This window comes from Myxine glutinosa, chromosome 2 (assembly GCF_964187855.1).
Source record: "Myxine glutinosa chromosome 2, kmMyxGlut1.1, whole genome shotgun sequence".
NCBI classification, from domain to species: domain Eukaryota; kingdom Metazoa; phylum Chordata; class Myxini; order Myxiniformes; family Myxinidae; genus Myxine; species Myxine glutinosa.
Window position 1 is genome coordinate 242,271,005 of NC_136262.1, and position 10,826 is coordinate 242,281,830.

Here is a 10,826-nt window from a genome sequence, read left to right on the forward strand (position 1 = left end):
GGTGGAACCTAATCATTTTTACAGCAGAGTTTTGGTCCTTGTTGGGTGGAACCTAATCATTTTTACAGCAGAGTTTTGGCCCTTGTTGGGTGGAGACTAATCATTTTTACAGCAGAGTTTTGGTCCTTGTTGGGTGGAACCTAATCATTTTTACAGCAGAGTTTTGTTCCTTGTTGGGTGGAGCCTAATCATTTTTACAGCAGAGTTTTGGTCCTTGTTGGGTGGAGCCTAATCATTTTTACAGCAGAGTTTTGTTCCTTGTTGGGTGGAGCCTAATCATTTTTACAGCAGAGTTTTTGTCCTTGTTGGGTGGAGCCTAATCTTTTTACAGCAGAGTTTTTGTCCTTGTTGGATGGAACCTAATCATTTTTACAGCAGAGTTTTGGTCCTTGTTGGGTGGAACCTAATCTTTTTACAGCAGAGTTTTGGCCCTTGTTGGGTGGAGCCTAATCATTTTTACAGCAGAGTTTTGGTCCTTGTTGGATGGAGCCTAATCATTTTTACAGCAGAGTTTTGGTCCTTGTTGGATGGAGCCTAATCATTTTTACAGCAGAGTTTTGGCCCTTGTTGGATGGAGCCTAATCATTTTTACAGCAGAGTTTTGGTCCTTGTTGGGTGGAGCCTAATCATTTTTACAGCAGAGTTTTGGCCCTTGTTGGATGGAGCCTAATCATTTTTACAGCAGAGTTTTGGCCCTTGTTGGGTGGAGACTAATCATTTTTACAGCAGAGTTTTGGCCCTTATTGGGTGGGGCCTAATCATTTTTACAGCAGAGTTTTGGTCCTTGTTGGATGGAGCCTAATCATTTTTACAGCAGAGTTTTGGTCCTTGTTGGGTGGAGCCTAATCATTTTTACAGCAGAGTTTTGGTCCTTGTTGGGTGGAACCTAATCATTTTTACAGCAGAGTTTTGGTCCTTGTTGGGTGGAGCCTAATCATTTTTACAGCAGAGTTTTGGTCCTTGTTGGATGGAGCCTAATCATTTTTACAGCAGAGTTTTGGTCCTTGTTGGGTGGAGCCTAATCATTTTTACAGCAGAGTTTTGGTCCTTGTTGGGTGGAACCTAATCATTTTTACAGCAGAGTTTTGGCCCTTGTTGGGTGGAGCCTAATCATTTTTACAGCAGAGTTTTGGTCCTTGTTGGGTGGAGCCTAATCATTTTTACAGCAGAGTTTTGGTCCTTGTTGGGTGGAGCCTAATCATTTTTACAGCAGAGTTTTGGTCCTTGTTGGGTGGAGCCTAATCTTTTTACAGCAGAGTTTTTGTCCTTGTTGGGTGGAGCCTAATCATTTTTACAGCAGAGTTTTGGTCCTTGTTGGATGGAGCCTAATCATTTTTACAGCAGAGTTTTGGTCCTTGTTGGGTGGAGCCTAATCATTTTTACAGCAGAGTTTTGGTCCTTGTTGGGTGGAGCCTAATCATTTTTACAGCAGAGTTTTGGTCCTTGTTGGGTGGAGCCTAATCATTTTTACAGCAGAGTTTTGGTCCTTGTTGGGTGGAACCTAATCATTTTTACAGCAGAGTTTTGGTCCTTGTTGGGTGGAGCCTAATCATTTTTACAGCAGAGTTTTGGTCCTTGTTGGGTGGGGCCTAATCATTTTTACAGCAGAGTTTTTGTCCTTGTTGGATGGAGCCTAATCATTTTTACAGCAGAGTTTTGGTCCTTGTTGGGTGGAACCTAATCATTTTTACAGCAGAGTTTTGGTCCTTGTTGGGTGGAGCCTTATCATTTTTACAGCAGAGTTTTGGTCCTTGTTGGGTGGAGCCTAATCATTTTTACAGCAGAGTTTTGGTCCTTGTTGGGTGGAGCCTAATCATTTTTACAGCAGAGTTTTGGTCCTTGTTGGGTGGAACCTAATCATTTTTACAGCAGAGTTTTGGTCCTTGTTGGGTGGAGCCTAATCATTTTTACAGCAGAGTTTTGGTCCTTGTTGGGTGGAGCCTAATCATTTTTACAGCAGAGTTTTGGTCCTTGTTGGGTGGAGCCTAATCATTTTTACAGCAGAGTTTTGGCCCTTGTTGGGTGGAGCCTAATCATTTTTACAGCAGAGTTTTGTCCTTGTTGGGTGGAGACTAATCATTTTTACAGCAGAGTTTTGGCCCTTGTTGGGTGGAGCCTAATCATTTTTACAGCAGAGTTTTGGTCCTTGTTGGGTGGAGCCTAATCATTTTTACAGCAGAGTTTTGGTCCTTGTTGGGTGGAGCCTAATCATTTTTACAGCAGAGTTTTGGTCCTTGTTGGGTGGAGCCTAATCATTTTTACAGCAGAGTTTTGGTCCTTGTTGGGTGGAGCCTAATCATTTTTACAGCAGAGTTTTGTTCCTTGTTGGGTGGAGCCTAATCATTTTTACAGCAGAGTTTTGGTCCTTGTTGGGTGGAGCCTAATCATTTTTACAGCAGAGTTTTGGTCCTTGTTGGGTGGAGCCTAATCATTTTTACAGCAGAGTTTTGGTCCTTGTTGGGTGGAGCCTAATCATTTTTACAGCAGAGTTTTGTTCCTTGTTGGGTGGAGCCTAATCATTTTTACAGCAGAGTTTTGGTCCTTGTTGGGTGGAACCTAATCTTTTTTACAGCAGAGTTTTGGCCCTTGTTGGGTGGAGCCTAATCATTTTTACAGCAGAGTTTTGGTCCTTGTTGGGTGGAACCTAATCATTTTTACAGCAGAGTTTTGGTCCTTGTTGGGTGGAGCCTAATCATTTTTACAGCAGAGTTTTGGTCCTTGTTGGGTGGGGCCTAATCATTTTTACAGCAGAGTTTTTGTCCTTGTTGGATGGAGCCTAATCATTTTTACAGCAGAGTTTTGGTCCTTGTTGGGTGGAGCCTAATCATTTTTACAGCAGAGTTTTGGTCCTTGTTGGGTGGAGACTAATCATTTTTACAGCAGAGTTTTGGCCCTTGTTGGGTGGAGCCTAATCATTTTTACAGCAGAGTTTTGGTCCTTGTTGGGTGGAGCCTAATCATTTTTACAGCAGAGTTTTGGCCCTTGTTGGGTGGAGCCTAATCATTTTTACAGCAGAGTTTTGGCCCTTGTTGGGTGGAGCCTAATCATTTTTACAGCAGAGTTTTGGCCCTTGTTGGGTGGAGCCTAATCATTTTTACAGCAGAGTTTTGGTCCTTGTTGGGTGGAACCTAATCATTTTTACAGCAGAGTTTTGGTCCTTGTTGGGTGGAGCCTTATCATTTTTACAGCAGAGTTTTGGTCCTTGTTGGGTGGGGCCTAATCATTTTTACAGCAGAGTTTTGGTCCTTGTTGGGTGGGGCCTAATCATTTTTACAGCAGAGTTTTGGTCCTTGTTGGGTGGAGCCTAATATTTTTACAGCAGAGTTTTGGTCCTTGTTGGGTGGAGCCTAATCATTTTTACAGCAGAGTTTTTGTCCTTGTTGGGTGGAGCCTAATCATTTTTCAGCAGAGTTTTGGTCCTTGTTGGGTGGAGCCTAATCTTTTTACAGCAGAGTTTTGGTCCTTGTTGGGTGGAGCCTAATCATTTTTACAGCAGAGTTTTTGTCCTTGTTGGGTGGAGACTAATCATTTTTACAGCAGAGTTTTGGTCCTTGTTGGGTGGAGACTAATCATTTTTACAGCAGAGTTTTGTTCCTTGTTGGGTGGGGCCTGATCTTTTTTAGGGCGGGGTTTTGGTCCCAGTTGGGTGGAGCCCAATCATTTTTACAGCAGAGTTTTGTTCCTTGTTGGGTGGGGCCTGATCTTTTTTAGGGCGGGGTTTTGGTCCCAGTTGGGTGGGGTCTTTGCGAAGTTGATTTCGTCCTATTTACCTTTTGTATCCCATGTTGTGAAAAATTGTATAAACCTTTCTTATAGCTCAAACATTTCTCTTCCACGAACCTTGCTCCTATTAAACAAGTCTCAAACGTTGGGAAGAAATCTCCACCATCTGGGGTGTGTTCTGTTCGTTAGCAGCTCGCTATCGCTTTGCAAGCCAGTCGTTCCGTATCGACCGCTTTGCAAGCCGCTCGCTTTGCCGTTCAGTTGCACGACGTAATTATTACCTTCGCAAAAGCGGAAGGTTATGTTTTGATCGCTGTGTATTTATTTGTATGTCTGTGTGTGTGTATGTTAATCGCATAACTCAAAAAGTATTCAACCGAATTGCATGAAATTTGGTGGGATGATTGGTTATTATACGGGACACATTTGATTAGATTTTGGGAAACAGATTTGCTCAAATTCTGACTATTTTTAACTCGATCGTATTTCACTCAAAGTTATGAGCGACTGAGGAAGAAGATGTCCATCCAGGACGTCATCACTATAACGCGATCTCCCGCGATCATTTCAACCTCAAAAAAAATTATAATTGCAGATTTGACAATAGATGAGGCATATTAACAAACGAATGAAACAGATTTGCTCAAATTCTGACTATTTTTAACTCGATCGTATTTCACTCAAAGTTATGCGCGACTGAAGAAGAAGATGTCCATCCAGGACGTCATCACTATAACGCAATCTCCCGCGATCATTTCAACCTCAAAAAAAATTATAATTGCAGATTTGTCAAGAGATGAGGCATATTAACAAACGAATGAAACAGATTTGCTCAAATTCTGACTATTTTTAACTCGATCGTATTTCACTCAAAGTTATGAGCGACTGAAGAAGAGGATGTCCATCCAAGACGTCATCACTATAACGCGATCTCCCGCAATCATTTCAACCTCAAATGAAATTCAAATTGCAGATTTGTCAATCGGGGAGGCATATTAACAGACGAATGAAACAGATTTGCTCAAATTCTGATTTTTAAAAATCGATCGCATTTCACATAAAGTTTCACATCGCATACACTCCCATGCCAAGTACAGAACAGTAGCTGCGGCGAAGGTATGCGCTCTACCGAGTGCCCGGATTCTAGTTATTTATGTCTTAATTACCTCCGTGCACCTTCGGTGGCACTCACTGACGGAGGTTATGTTTTCACTGTCTGTCGCTCGCTTACAGGTAACAATTCTAAACTGATCATGAAACTTTACCAAGTTGGAGAGATCGTCACGACTGAGAAGCCTATTGATTTTGAGGTCAAAAGGTCAACATAGGCCAAAGGACAACTTTGTCGAATTTCTAAAATAATCAATTTTCATCCAATTGAGTTGGAATTTTAAGAGGATTTGCACATCAGGTCTGTAAATTTAACCACCAATTATTTTTGAGGTCAATTTAGGCCAAAAGATAAACATAGGCCAAAGGTCAACAACTTAGGTGTAATTTGTGAAATCCTCAATTTTCATCTGATTGACCTGAAATTAGAACAGGATTTGCGTATCTGGTCACTCAATTCAACCACCAATTATTTTATAGGTCTTAAGGTCAAAAGGTCAGCATAGACTAAATTTCTCCAAATTGTCAAATTTCATTTGAATGATTTGAAATTTGAAGAGGATTTGCATGTCAGGTCACTGAATTCAACCACCAATTATTGTTGAGGCCAACATAGACCAAAAGGTCAACATAGGCCAAATGTCAACAACCTATTTTAAGGATTTCGCAAGTATCGTGCTATGCACAACATATTTCTAGTTTATTTGTCTGTGAGTTGGGAATTAAGAATCAACTTCCACATTTTCTTTAATCTCATTCTTCACTCCAGGGCTTCATGACAGCTGTTCATCACCATCTCAGATCACCCCAATCCAAAGCCATGATCTTTTCTATTCTCGTTAACACCACCTAAATTCCTTCTCCTTCAAAATTTCCTGTTTCCCCTCTGAAGAGTTTCCTTCTCTTCCATCTTGCCCCCTCCCCCATTCCTCCCCACACCCAATGTCCAATTATTCTACCTCTATCTTTTGTTTCAACTCTGATGTTTGTGTTTTCCCACTCTCTCTACTGTTCATTTTGTCCTGTTGCGTCCTGATCCGTTTGGTGTACTAGTAGCCGGCGAAGCCGGTGTTGTGAATGAACGCGTACGTATTATGTTGAAAAGCCAGATTTTGCTGAATCCTTTGAGAATTTCGAAGCTTTGACGCACCAAATCGCTCCATGGAGGCCGCCATCTTGCGGATGCGGAAATATGCATAAAAAATTGCGAAAAAGTTCAATAGGAATTTGTTTCACCCGTCTTTTTTTGATTCACAATCTTATGCACCTCTAATTTGTAATTAAAATACTTTAAGACCAACCTCGTTCCCCGGGCCCACACGGGCCTGGTTATCTTCAAGGAAAATCGTCACCAAACACCGGAACCAATGAGATTCGAGCATTTGTAAAAATATTTCAAAAAAGCCATCTCGTACCCGACTGCAAAGCCGCAATGAGCCGGCGAAGCCAAAGCCTCTTGCCACTATTTTACCCATCACTCTGGCATCAGTAGGTTAGGTAGTTGGTAGTAGGTAGGGGTAGTGGGTACCGTACCTAGTTCAAAATGACACCATTTGCATTCTGGATGAGATTAAAATTGATAAAATTTCCTTCTTGATTAATTCGGTGAATTCCGTCTCAACTTCGGATATTTCCGGCCGTGAAAAACTATCCCCGACGGCCGCAAGATTTCTAAAAAATAATTCTTCGTCAATTTTAGAATATTTGACGCCGTTTTCAGCCTCCGAAAAGTGGTAAAAAGCTTTTTTGAAGTATTTTTTCAAATGCTCGAATCTCATTGGTTCCGGTGTTTGGTGACGATTTTCGTTGAAGATAACCAGGGCCCGTGTGGGCCCGGGGAACGAGGTTGTTCTTAAAGTATTATAATTACAAATTAGAGGTGCATTAGATTGTGAATCAAACAAAGACATGTGGTGAAACAAACTCCTATTGAACTTTTTCGCAATTTTTTATGCATACTTCCGCATCCGCAAGATGGCGGCCTCCATGGAGCGATTTGGTGCATCAAAGCTTGGAATTCTCAAAGGATCCAGCAAAATCTGGTTTTTCAACATCATACGCACGCGTTCATTCACATAGTAAGGGAAACATATGAAAATCTGTTAACTAAATTGTTACCAAAAAATTTCTTCACCAATATGTTTGTAAAGGTGTGTAATAACATGTGTTAAAATGTTGAAGGTCAACTCCCGTGGGAAACCCAGAAAAAAAGCTGTTGAATTCGGGTACCGAAAAATTATTTTCGAGAATTTTTATTTTTTTTAATCGGCCCTTAAGTAACTTATGAGGGGTCAAATAAGGGTTTTTCATGATTCTGAGTTGATTGTTAACATTTATATTTCACCACAGACACTCCTTTGTGGAAAAATAATTTCTAAATATATCTCATTTTCTACTTTGCAGGACATGGAGTCTAGCAATATGGATGAAGACGTTACTCCACCTGTGCTCAATTGCTTCATCTGTGCACGCTCGGATACACCAGCTGAAAGGCTCATACAGGCAACTCCAAAGGGATACTCAACTTTATTGAAACAAGCAGAAACTGTCGAAAATGTTACTGTTGTGGAACGTATGAAGGAGGCTCAAAAGGAAGGAAAACTGAGGTACCACCAGAAGTGTAAAAATGATCTGTACAACAACTTTGTTGCAACCACCAAGAAGTCAGCTCAAGCATCAAAGGCAGAGAAAGAGTCATCAAAGTTGAAGAGAAGACGCACTACTTGTGAGTTCAGTTCATCAACTGGCTGCAGTTCTAGAAGATCAGTCAGTTGACCTCCTGTATAAGGATGTATGCATTCTTTGCAACCAACCAGCCCAGCTCTACAAAAATAATCCAGCACAAGCTAGAAAGAAATACAGAGTGCCAGATAATTTGACTGCAGATACACTGAAGGCAAGCTTGCTGAAGACAGCACGGAGTCGCGGGGATGACTGGGGCACTGAAGTCACTGGACGCCTGGAAGGGATCAACGACTTGGTAGCAGAAGAAACACTGTACCATTTGCGATGCAAACTTATGTTTGCGAGAGGTGACAGTTTGTCCAAGACTGATGAGGAAGGAAAAAGGAAGAGAGGACAGAGGAGTATTGATGAGGAGCGAGAGGCAGTTTTTATTGAATTCTGCGAATGGTTAGACTCAGAATTAGAGCATGGGGTAATGAACATGGACCAAGTCCATGAAAAGCTGCAGGAGTTTGATCAGTCACCAGAGAAGAGCCTTTCTTATTCAAAGCATTGGCTAAAGATAAAACTTCTAGAGAAATACGAAGACACCTTGTATTTCACAACACAGGAAAGAAGGGCAGATGTACTCTGTCTCAAAGATGGCACCGACAATATTATGCGAGGGCATCATGCTAATCTTGACCATGGAGATGAGAAGACTCAGATCATAAAGACGGCACTCAAGTTCATATCCAATGATATTGCCTTGATTGATTTAGGTCCAAAGTCATACCCCACCACACACAGTATGACTGACATCGATAGTCAGCTGACACTTGTTCCTGCAAGCCTTCAGATGTTCTTGAGACCGATTGTCAAGACAGACGAAAGAGTTGCCGTTTGGGGGCAGAATTTTATTAAGGCCTGTCGACCTCGGTCTGGAGTATTGCCACACCAAATGGGGCTTGCCATACAACTTGATCATAGATTTGGGTCAAAATGGATGCTCAACAAGTTCCACCGGCTGGGATACACTGAGTCTTACACGGAGACACAAAACTACAAATACTGCTTCCTTAATAGTAGGAGTGGAGATGATGTTCCAGATACTTCTGGCACTCTTGACACCATTGTGGAGGAAACCGATGAACAGATCAATGATGAGGTTGCGGTTGATGCTGCGCTTGAGGATCAATCAGTGATGACAGCCAAAGTGCCAGCCAGTGAAAGTGAATTGTCAAGTAATGATCAGGTGGTCTTTATGGAGGTTGGGGAAACAAACAATGCAGTCACTCAGTTTGTTGGAGACAATATAGATTTAAACATTGTCTCTATTCACGGAAACACTCCCTTTCACTCAATGGGTTGGATCGAAGTCACCTCTCCGGCACCACCTTTGCCAGATCCACAGACAACAGCAGCTTTCCCCCGGGTGAAGTTGAAGGCACTCGACAAAGCTAAGATCCTGAGAGGAACTGAAGTAAAGATTATTCCATTTACGAACAGGAAACAGATAGGAACGAACGCGATCATGTTTCTCCCCCTCGCTGAGCTTTCCTCCTCCCTGGCTCATGATCAGCCACTCCTCACTCCAGGTGATACACTCTGGGCAGCGGGGTGGGTGATCAAAGCCAACGATCCTGAGTTCCCACACTCCAACTGGAATGGCTGGATGAAGAGAATCCATGCTAATGATGCAAAGCAGAGCACACAGATCGAGTTCCTCCCAGGAGAAGGAGATTGAAGGAATTGAAGAAGGGTGAAATTCGGTACAACATGTTCTCAAGGAAGGCAGCGGCAGGAGTGATCAAACCAGAGACTCTACCTCCAACAGAGGGTGCAGCTGCACAACATTCACTCCGTGCCTACCTGCAGACCCGGGACTGGATCCTTCTACAGAGCATGTCTCTGAACCCCAGTGACTATGGATGGACAATAGGTGTGCATGGGTATGAGCCGGTTCCAACACTGGACCCCACGGCTCCTGAGGAGCTATTGCAGTTCACGAGCTGTAATTGTCATGGAGATTGCAGCAACCGGCGATGCAGCTGCAAGAAGAATGGGGTCACGTGCATCTCGGCCTGTGGAGTCTGTAATGGCATTACATGCAGAAACTGCAGTCATGATGTTGTTGAGTCTGAAGAAGACATAGACAATGACTGTTGAAACTTCTGACATTGTGAATGAGAAATAACTCTTGAGTATTATATATGTATGTGAAATAAAAGCTACTTTGTGTGTAAATGTAAAAGTGAAAATATAAATGTTAACAATCAACTCAGAATCATGAAAAACCCTTATTTGACCCCTCATAAGTTACTTAAGGGCCGATTAAAAAAAATAAAAATTCTCGAAAATAATTTTTCGGTACCCGAATTCAACAGCTTTTTTCCTGGGTTTCCCACGGGAGTTGAACTTCAACATTTTAACACATGTTATTACACACCTTTACAAACATATTGGTGAAGAAATTTTTTGGTAACAATTTAGTTAACAGATTTGTGAAATATCTCATAAAATGCCCTAACTAACAACACCGGCTTTGCCGGCTATTACCGCGTTTCGGAGGCTGAAAACGGCGTCAAATATTCTAAAATTGACGAAGAATTATTTTTTAGAAATCTCGCGGCCGTCGGGGATAGTTTTTCACGGCCGGAAATCTCCGAAGTTGAGACGGAATTCACCGAATTAATCAAGAAGGAAATTTTATCAATTTTAATCTCATCCAGAATGCAAATGGTGTCATTTTGAACTAGGTACGGTACCCACTACACCTACCGACTACCAACTACCTAACCTACTGATGCCATAATGATGGGTAAAATAGTGGCAAGGGGCTTTGGCTTCGCCGGCTCATTGCGGCTTTGCAGTCGGGTACTAGTACCGGTACTGGCTCCTCCACGAGCATCAACCATTCAACTGTATACAAGACTGGCAAGATTGCGAGCGGTGCGAATTTGTCGCCACCAAGCACAGTCGCCATCTTAGGAGGTCCACTCGTAGTCGCTATCTTGGGAGGTCCTCTGTCAGTCGCCATCTTAGGAGGTCCACTCGTAGTCGCTATCTTGGGAGGTCCCCTGTCAGTCGCCATCTTGGGAGGTACACTGTCAGTCGCCATCTTGGGAGGTCCACTGTCAGTCGCCATCTTGGGAGGTCTACTCCCCTGTCGCCATCTTGAGAGGCCAACTTTTAGTCGCCATATTGAGAGGCCCACTTGTAGCTTGTAGTCATCATCTTGGGAGGCCCACTTGTGGCTTGTAGTCGCCATCTTGGGAGGCCCACTCGTAGTTGCCATCTTTGAAGTCCACTAGCAGTCGCCATCTTGG